Source organism: Macrotis lagotis, chromosome X, assembly GCF_037893015.1.
Source record: "Macrotis lagotis isolate mMagLag1 chromosome X, bilby.v1.9.chrom.fasta, whole genome shotgun sequence".
Classification (NCBI taxonomy): domain Eukaryota; kingdom Metazoa; phylum Chordata; class Mammalia; order Peramelemorphia; family Peramelidae; genus Macrotis; species Macrotis lagotis.
The window spans coordinates 699,179,016-699,189,890 of record NC_133666.1 but is presented as its reverse complement, the minus strand read 5'-3'; positions in this window follow the sequence as shown (position 1 = coordinate 699,189,890).

Genomic DNA, 10,875 nt, shown 5'->3' with positions numbered 1-10,875 from the left:
TCATTGTGACCTCAGAATGCTATACCACAGTTCAGGCAACAATAATCTAGGTGAACACTTAAGATGTTTATTCTAAACTTATGTATCTCACAATTCCTTTTGAGTTATTTTAATTCTTCCTTGCTCATAGAACTGAGCATATTCTCTGATGAGGGTACCCTGTGCTGAGTAGTCCTGTGCCAGTGACTCCCATGCTTTACAATCAAGTCTAAAATTCATAAGAGAGACCTTCATTGTGACCCAATACTTTTGAGTACTTTAGAGGCTCTATACATGGCTAAATCAGAATTATCTTTACTGTACAAGATACTTAGAGGTTTATATTACAATAGGTAGAAGGTGGGAATGTACTGAGAAGGAATAGACATTAAGAGATTAGGAAGTGATTTTATCTTAATCCATACTTTAGTGAATGAGGATTTTAGTACCAAAGTTGGGGTGCTAAGGGATTGGTAGGAGAGCATGTACCTGATACTTTGGTTGGGGAGGTTTGGAGTACTATAGATGTGAAGGGAGAGAGTATACCTAGAGGGACTGGACATGAAAACATAAAGAGTTGCTTTGATTGAACCTTTGGCTACAATTGGAAGAAGAATGCTGGAAGGGGGGATGGTTTACAAATGTTTCATGAAGGGGCGGCTAGGTGGCGTAGTGGATAAAGAACCGGCCCTGGAGTCAGGAGTACCTGGTTTCAAACCCAGTCTCAGACACTTAATAATTACCTAGCTGTGTGGCCTTGGCAAGCCACTTAACCCTGTTTGCCATGCAAAAAGCTAAAAAAGCAAAACAAAAAGCCCCACAAATGTTTCATGAAATACTTTGACTTTGTATGCTGCTTTGGCTTATGAGGATAGGGTCTCCATGGAGGCTACTTGAAAAGGGAATAAAGTATAACGAGATTATTATAATTTGATATGATGCATGACTCTTAAGAAATGTATTTGTAATAAGATAGAAGAGGGGGGTGGAGCCAGAATGGTGACAGGAGAGGACCTTCTCTCAGTTGCTCTGGAGCAAAACTTATAAACTAAGAACTCTAACTACATTTTCAAGAGACAGAACCCATAGAAGGATCCAGTGAGGCAATTCTCCAACCCAAGGTAATCTGGAAAAGAGCAGAAAGGCTGGGCTCCACGGGATCAGAGGGGTGGCCAACCAGAGGGGTGGCCCACCAGAGCAAAGGAACTTCAGCCTCCTGGAGGCAGCCCCAGGGTGCTGGGAGCCGCAGCTCACAGCAGTGGGCACAGTTTCCTGATTTACATCCAGGGGAGCACCAGGCACAACTTGGGGGGAACAGCAAGGGGGGGGAACCTCTGCCAGAACGAGCATGTGAAGCCCAGCCCTCAGGAAACACAGCAAGCAGCTTGGCCAGGGCAGCCCAGATCCATGAATGAGAGGCAGGCGAAGCTTGTAAGCAGGAGCTCACAGGGCATGAGTGCATTGAACCTAGGGAAGGGAGTGAAGAGAGAGACTGCAGAGCTCTGTCCTCTGCTCCTGGAAAAGGACTCTGGGGTTCTGACCACATTCAGATCCTGATCACAATCTAGGCCCCCCCATAGAACAGAAGCTCCCCCCCCAGCCCCGTGGCAGAGGGGGCACTTATGGTCATTCACAGACCAGGAGGGAGGACAGAGCCTCACACACTAAGATCCTTGTGGGGGTGTCCCCAAAGCTCAGGAAGCAACCCCAAACCAGGCTCAGGCTGGGAAAATGAGTAAGCAGAGAAAAAAAAGAGGAACACCATCGAAAATTACTTTGCCTGTGATCCCAAGAAAGATCAAAACACTCAATCTAAGGTGAGGAGGTACAAGCTCCTGCATCTAAAGTCTCCAAGAAAAACAGAAATTGGGCTCAGGCCATGACAGGGCTCAAAAAAGACTTTGAATATCAAGTGAGGGAGATAGAGGAAAAATTGGGAAGAGAAATGAGAGACATGCAGGAAAAACATGAAAAAGAAGTCAGCATCTTAGTCAAGGAGATCCAAAAAAAATGCTGAAGAAAATAACATGTTAAAAACCAGCTTAGGTCAAATGGATAAAACAGTTCAAAAAGTTATTGAGGAGAAGAATGCTTTAAAAAGCAGAATTGGCCAGATGGAAAAAGAGATAAGAAAGCTCTCTGAGGAAAACAAATCCTTCAAACAAAGAACAGAATTCAGGGAGATTGCTGAATTTATGAGAAATCAGGACTCAGTACTTCAAAACCAAAAGAATGAAAAATTACAATAAAATGTGAAACATTTCAATGAAAAAACAACTGATATGGAAAAAAGATTTAGGAATGATAATTTAAAAATTATTGGAATAGCTGAAAGTCATGACCAGGAAAAGAGCCTTGACATCATTTTCAAAGAATTATTACAGGAAAAGTTCCCTGATATCCTAGAAGCAGAGGACAAAATAGAAATGGAGATAATCCACTGATCTCCCCGAGAAAGAGATCCAAAAAACACAACCCCTAGGAATATTATAACCAAGGTCCAGAACACCCAAGTCAAAGAGAAAATATTACAAGAAGCCAGAAGGACACAATTCAAATATCATGGAGCTGCAGTCAGAATCACACAGGACTTAGCAGCAACTACATTAAAAGTTCATAGGGCTTGGAATATAATATTCTGGAAGGCAAAAGAACTTAGAATGCAGCCAAGAATGAACTACCCAGAAAGGCTGAATGTCCTCTTCCAGGGAAAAAGATGGACTTTCAATGAACCAGGGGAATTTCAAATGTTCCTGTTGGAATGGCCAGAGCTGAATAGAAGGTTTGATCGTCAGATACAGGACTCAGGTGAAGCATAGAGAGTGGAGGAGAAGGGGAAAATATGAGGGACTTAATGATGATGAACTACATGTATTCCTGCATAGAAAAACGACACTGATAATATTCATATGAACCTTCTCATTTAATAGAGCAGGTAGAAGGAGCTTTTATAGATGAAGCACAGGAGAAAACTGAATTTGAAGATATATTGTGGTATAAAAATAGAGTCAATAGATAAAAGGGAAATGTAATGGGAGAAAGAAAAAGGAGAGGGGGAATAGGTTAAGACATTTCATATAATATTTTTCTTTATTACAATAAGCTATTGCAATGATATGGAAGCAGGGAAGGTGAGGGGGAATGAGGGAATATTTGCCCTCATCAGAGATGGCTAGGAGAGGAAACAGCATATATACTCAATGGGGTATAGACATCTGGAGTAATAAGGAGAGAGGGAGGACAGGGGGAAGGGGTGGGGATGTGAATGATGGAGGAAAGGATGGACCATGGGGAGAGAGTGGTCAGATATAACACATTTTCTTTTTTACTTCTTGCAAGGGGCTAGGATTGGATGGCGTGTCGGGACCATAGGGCCAGGTGGATGCTGGGTAAGGAGTGGTATGTGGGTTTGGGGCCTCTTGACCCCAGGGCTGGGGATCTATCTGCTGTACCACTCAGCTACCCTACAGCAGAGACAGAGTGAAAGAAGAGAAAATATAGTTCATGGTAGTAGAGAAGTAAGAATGGAGGGAGTTGCGATCAGCAATGGCAACAGTGGAAAAATATGGAAGTAACTTTTGTGATAGATTTATCCTAAAGAATGTGATCCACCAGCAACAGAGCTGGTGGTGTTAGAACACAGACTGAAGCACGTTTTTTATCATTATTATTTTCTGGGGGGTGTTGCAGGGCAAATGGAACTGGGTGGCCTGCCTGGGGCTGCACAACTGGGTGATTGTTGGGTGTCTGAGGCTGGATTTGGACCTGGGTGCTCCTGACTCAAGGGCCAGTGATCTGTCTGCCACCCAGCTGCCCCTACTATTATTATAACTATTTTATTTGGGGGGTTTTTTTTTTGGTTTGTTTTTTGTAGGGCAATGGAGTTGAGGTGGCTTACATGGGGTCACACAGCTGGGTGATTGTTGGGTGTCTGGGGCCGAATTTGGGCTTGGGTGCTCCTGGCTCTAGGGCTGGTGCTCTCTCTACTGCGCCACCTGGTCATACCTACAATTATTATTATTATTATTATTATTATTAATTATAATTTTTTCTCTCCCCTTTACTTTATCACTTATGCAGGTCTATATTTTCTTGGGGGGAGAGGGGGTATTATGTTTACTCTTAAACAAGAATATTTTAGTAGTGTATAAAAACATTTGTACAAAATAAGAATAAATAAATTAATTAATTAAAAAATAAAATGGAAGAGACAGTGGGTACTTAGTGACAATGAGTCAATGCTGCTTAATCAGTCAATCAAACTTTAATTGGTAATACTTCAACAGTACTTTTATCAGGTTAGAAAAAAGGAACATATTTTGACAAAGGGGATGTTAGTACAAAACAGGGTTAAAACAGTAAAGACATAAAAAAGGACTAGAAGAAGGCTAGGCATTAATGGACAAATAATACCAGATGAAGCGGCACAAAGACCTATTATATAGTAAAGGGATAGAAGGGAAGGTATGAACATTAAGTAAATCATACTCAATAGATTTGACTAGAGGGAGAATAACATACAATTCCCAATTGGCTTTAAAAATCTATTCCAGGAGGGGCAGCTAGGTGGCGCAGTGGATAGAGTACCTGCCCTGGAGACAAGAGGACATTAGTTCAAATCCAGCTTCAGACACTTAATAATTACCTAACTGCATTGATCTTGGATAAATCACTTAACCCAATTGCTCTGCAACAAAAATCTATTCCAGGGATAAGCCTGATGCCACAATGGACAGCACTGGTCCTGGAGTCAGGAGGACCTAAGTTCAAATTCAGTCTCAGAAACTTAATAAGTACCTAGCTGTGTGATCTTAGGCAAGTTACTTATCCCCACTTACTTGCAAAAAATAAACAAATAAATAAAAACAAAACATCTATTCTACCCTACTGAGAAATAGGTAGGAGGGTAAAGAAGAGAAAAGAGAAGAAAGGACTAATAAAAGAAAAGGTGAAGGTACAAATGAAAGTAAACTTTAGGGGCGGCTAGGTGGCGTAGTGGATGAAGCACCAGACCTGGAGTCAGGAGTACCTGGGTTCAAATCCGGTCTCAGACACTTAATAATTACCTAGTTGTGTGGCCTTGGGCAAGCCACTTAACCCTGTTTGCCTTGCAAAAACCTAAAAAAAATTAAAAGTAAACTTTAAAATTACAATTTAAAAGAAAAATTAAAGGGGAAAGTGAGGGAAATATTGGTGAGGAGAAATGAGGAAAGGAAAACGAAAAGTACAAATGGGAAAGGTAAAATGGAGGGAAATAAAGATTTAGTCATTTAATTGTGAATGGGATGAATACTCGTAAAAACTAGATAGCAGGATGAATTAAAAAATATAATTGTATATCATTGTTTACAAGGAACAAATTTGAAGCAGATAAACATAGGATAAAGGCAAAAGACTGAATCAAAATATATTATGCTTCAGCATAAGTAAAAAAAAATCCTGATCTCAAACAAAGCAAAAGCAATAATAGTTCTCTTTAAAAGGGATAAGGAAGGATACTGAATCTTCTTAAAAGGAATTATAGGCAATGAAGGTGTACTATTATTAAATATTTATGCCCTAGTGGCATAGCATCCAAATTCTTAAAGGAGAAGCTGAAGGAATTATAGAGACATAGACAGCAAAACTATAATAGTGGAGTACCTTAAACCCCCTCTCTCAGAACTAGATAAAAATCACAAATTGAACAAGAGAAAATAGGTGAATAAAATCTTAGAAAACTTAGATATGATAAACCTATGGAGAAAACTGAGTGGGTATAGAAAAAAATACTCTTTTTCTGTGCAGTAGAAGGCAGAAACAATAAATGCATACTTTTCAGATTATATGAAATAAAAATTGCATATAATAAAGGACCATGGAAAGATAAACCAAAATTAATTGAAATCTAACTTAATTTAATCAATAGATCAAACAACAAATTATAGAAATAATCATTTCATCCAAGAACAATGAGATATCATATAGAAATTTATGGAATTCAGCCAAAGCAGGTTTGTTTATATGAAGAAATTATTTATATGAAGAAAACAGAGAGGGGTGGCTAGGTGGCGCAGTGGATAGAACACCGGCCTTGGAGTCAGCAGTACCTGGGTTCAAATCCAACCTCAGACACTTAATAATTACCTAGCCGTGTGGCCTTGGGCAAGCCAATTAACCCCATTGCCTTGAAAAATGTTAAAAAAAAATAGAGGAAGAAGAGATCAATGAATTAGGCATACAACTGGAAAAACTAGAAAAAGAACAAATTTAAGATCACCAATTAAATACCAAATTAGAAATTCTTAAAATCAGGAGATTAACAAAATTGAAAGCAAGAAAACTGTTGAATTAATAAATAAAGTTAAGAGTTGATTTTATGAAAAAAATCATTAAAATGGATAAACTTTGGATAATATCATTCAAAAAAAAGAATACCAAATTACCTGTATCAAAAATGAAAAGGGTGAACTTACCACCAATGAGAAAGAAATTAAAGAAATGATTCAGGGAGATTTTGCCTAACTGTATAGCTATAAGTTTGATAACCTGAAATAAAATGGATGAATATTCACAAAAACACAAACTACCCAGATTAATAGAAGATGAAATAAAATACTTAAAAGAAAATGAAAAAACATCAATAAACTCCCTAAGAAAAGGTTTCAAGGAACAACTAATTTCCATTCTACAAAGACATATAAAAATAGGAAAAGGAGTTGTGCCAAATTCTTTTTATCACACCAAAAGGGCGCTAATACCTAAAACAGGAAGATTCAAAACAGATAGAGAAAATTAAACACATCTCCCTAATGAACATTGATGCAAAAATCTCAAATAAAATTTTAGCAAAGTGATTGTAACAAATTGCTTTATATGTGTGTGTGTATATATATATATATATATATATATATATATATATATATAACAAGTAGGCTTTATAACAAGAAGGCAGGGATGGTTCAATATTAGGTAAACACTCAACAGAATTGTACATCTCAGTAACAAATCCAACAGAAATCATATGATCATCTCAATAGATGTTGAAAAAGCCTTTGACAAAATGCACTATCCATTCCTATTAATAACACTAGAGAATATAGGAATGTAGTTTTTCTTAAAATAATCAGTATCTATCTAAAACTATCAACAACTATTGTAGGTAATGGGGAAAAACAAGGAGCATTTCCAATAAGATCAAGGGTGAAACAAGGATGCCCATTATCACCATTACTATTAAATATCATCGGGGCAGCTAGGTGGCACAGTGGATAAAGCACCAGCCCTGGAGTCAGGAGTACCTGGGTTCAAATACAGTCTCAGGCACTTAATAATTACCTAGCTGTGTGGCCTTGGGCAAGCCACTTAACCCCATTTGCATTGCAAAAAACCCCTAAAAAACAAAACAAAAAAACCCTATTAAATATCATCTTAGAGGGGTGGCTAGGTGGCACAATGGATAGAGCACTGGCCTGGAGTCAGGAGTACCTGAGTTGAAATTTGGCCTCAGACACTTAATAATTATCTAGCTGTGTGGCCTTGGGCAAGCCACTTAATCCCATTTGCCTTGTAAAAACCTAAAATCAAAATCATCTTAGAGTTGTTAGCCTTAGCAATAAGAAAACAAAAAGAAATTGAAAGAATAGAATTGGCCGTGAAGAAGCGAAACCTTCACTCTTTGCAAGTGATATGATAGTATACTTAGAGAACCCTAGAAAATCTTTAAAAACCTACTAGAAACAACAAATTTAACTAACAAGCAGATATAAAAAAAAACACCCCATATATCAGCATGTCTATATTTGAGAAATAAAACCCAAGAGCAAGAGATAGAAAAGGAAATTCCATCTAAAGTACCTGCAGACAACTTTAAATATTTGGGAATCTGCATCCCTAGACAAACTAAGAAACTTTATAAACAAAATTAGAAAACACTTTCCACATAAAGTCAGATCTAAATAATTAGAAAAATGTCAATTGCTCAGGGTTAGGTTGAGGTAATATAATAAAAATGACATTTCTACCCAAATTAAATTACTTATTCAGTGCCATACCAATCAAATTACCAAATAACTATTTTACTGAACTAGAAAAAATAGTAACAAAATTCATTTGGATTAACAAAATGTCAAGAATATCAAGGCAATTGATGAAAAAAATGCAAAGGAAGGTAGCCTAAATCTACAAGATCTAAAACTATACTATTAACTGATCAAGAAATACTCTATCTTTCAGTTCTATAGAAATGGGAGAAATTGATGACCAAAAAAGAAATACAGTACATTATAAATTACAAAATGGGTGATTATGAGTACATTAAATTAAAAAGGTTTTGCACTTATAAAATCAATGCTACCAAGATTTGAAGGAAAAACAGAAAGCTGGAAAACTATTTTCACAGTTAAATGTTCAGATAAAGGTCTCATTTCTAAAATAAATAGAGCATTGAATCAAATTTATAAGGTTACAAGTCATTCCCCAATTGTTTAATGGTCAAAGGATATGTGCATGAAGTTTTCAAGCAAAGAAATTAAAGCTATAAGGTAATTATATAGAATCAATCCTGATTAGAGAAATGCAAATTAAAACAACCATGAGTTACCAACTCTAACCTATCAGCTCAGTTAAGATGACAAAAAGGTGAAACAATCAATGGTGGAAAATTTATGGGAGGATTGGGACATTAATTCACTATTGGTGGAGTTGTGAACTAATCCAATCATTCTTGAGAGCAATATGGAACTTTGCTGGAAGAATAATAAAAGTGATCATATCTATTGACTCAGCAATGCCAATACTAGGTGTATATCCAGAAGAAATCATAAAAAAAACAAGAAAGGTACCACATGTGCCAAAATATTCATGGTAGCTCTTTTAGTAGTGGCAAAGAATTCAAAAGTGTGGGGGGGAGCTAGGTGGCGTAGTGGATAAAGCACCGGCCTTAGGTAAGCCACATTTGCCTTGCAAAAACCTAAAAAAAAAAGTGTGGGGGGAAGCTTATCAATTAGGGAATGACTAAACAAGTTATGAATGTTAAAGAATATTATTGTTCTATAAAAAAACATGAATGGTCACACTCTAGAGAAGCATGGAAAGAATTACAGAAACTGATGCTGAGCAAAGGGAGAAGAATCAAGAGAACATTGTACATATTAAAAACATTGTAAAGTGATCAACTTTGATGGATGCAGCTCCTGTCAGCAGTTCAGAGACTTCCCTGGCAGAGGTATCATGGATAATGCAATCCATATCCAGACAAAGAAATATAAAACAAAAAAAACGCCACAGAAATCTAAATGAACATGATGCTCTCTCTTTAAAAATTTCTCTTATGTTTTCCCTTCCTATCCCATCCATTATTCCTCATACAGAAAAGAACTAATATGTAAAGATGTTTAACACGTGTTTATGTCTAATGTTGACAAGACTGTTCAACAGTGAGGGGACAGGGTGGGGATGAGGGTTGGAAAGGAGGGTGGAAGGAAGTGATGTAACATAAATATGCATTTCAATGAATGTTGAAAAATGTTCATAACATGCAATAGGAAAAAAGAAAGAAAACTATCGATTGGGAAAAAAGTGTAAGAATAAAACACAATTAGATCAGAATTGTTTTATCCTCCTCTGAATGCAATGTCAAAGGAATATATAGAGGAAATGATTTACCTGTGTAAGATAAGTGAGAAATAGGGGGCAGAGTCAATTTGGAAGCATCAAGGCAGCATTGCCCAGGAACTCCTTCCCCCCAAACTCCAAAAACAAACAAATTATGATTCTAGCCAAAATTTAGAGGGTAGAACCCAGAGAAACACTGAATGATACATTTTCCCAGTCTAAGATAACTTAGAAGTTCCACAGAAAAGGTGTGTTTCACCAGGAATGGGAGTTGGAAAAAGCCCTGGTCACAGTATAGCCCTGGAAGAGCTTTAAGGGGTGGGGACAGACAGAATTCTGCTACACCAGAATGAGTGTGGAGTGAGGAAGCACTGACTACAGGTGCAGCGAGAATCTGGAGAAAGCAGCCTGCAACCCCAGAGCAAAGCCCATAGATGGTGAGGGGGTCAGGGAAGACTGCAGAAATTTCTCTGCTCTCCCTCAGGGTAGGACTCTGCTGTTTGCCTATACTCAGATCCGAGTTGCAGTTTGGGCTTCCATACTAAGATAGCCAAGCAAGACTCCTCCTTATAGATCCAGGACAGAGGAGAGTGAGATGGTCATCTACATATCAAAGCTCAGGCAAGAGAGCATAAAACCTTGGAGAAATAAAAGTCCCAGTGGGGTGTCCCCCCAAAAAAACCCCCCAAAGCCTTGGAAGTGCTGTAAATTAGTCTTGTGCTGAGGAAGTGAGTAAACAACAGAAAAGAATCTGACCACAGAGAATTAAATTGCTTTAGTCCCATGGAAGATCAAAACACATACTCAGATGATGACAAAATCGAAGCTTCCATATCCAAAACCTCCAAGAGAAATAGAAAATTGGCTCAGACTATGGATGCACTCAAAAAAGACTTTGAAAAGCAATTTAGGGAGGTGAAGGAAAAATTGGGAGGAGAAATGAGAGCAATGAAGAAAAATCATGAAAACCAAATCAACAGCTCGGTGAAAGAAATACAAAAAAATACTGAAGAAAATAATATGTTAAAAACCAGTTTAGACCTAATGGAAAAAGCAAAACAAAAGGCAAATGAGAGGAATGCCTTAAAAAGCAGAATTGGCCAGCTGGAAAAGGAGATTGAGAAGTTCTCTGAAGAAAATAACTCCTTCAAATACAGAATGGAACTAAAGGAAGCTGATGACTTTGCAAGAAATCAGGAAGAAATAAAACTATTCCAAAAAAAAGGCCAAAAATTATAAGAAAATGTGAAATATCTCATTGGAAAAACAACCAACCTCAAAAACAGATCCAGAAGAAATAAT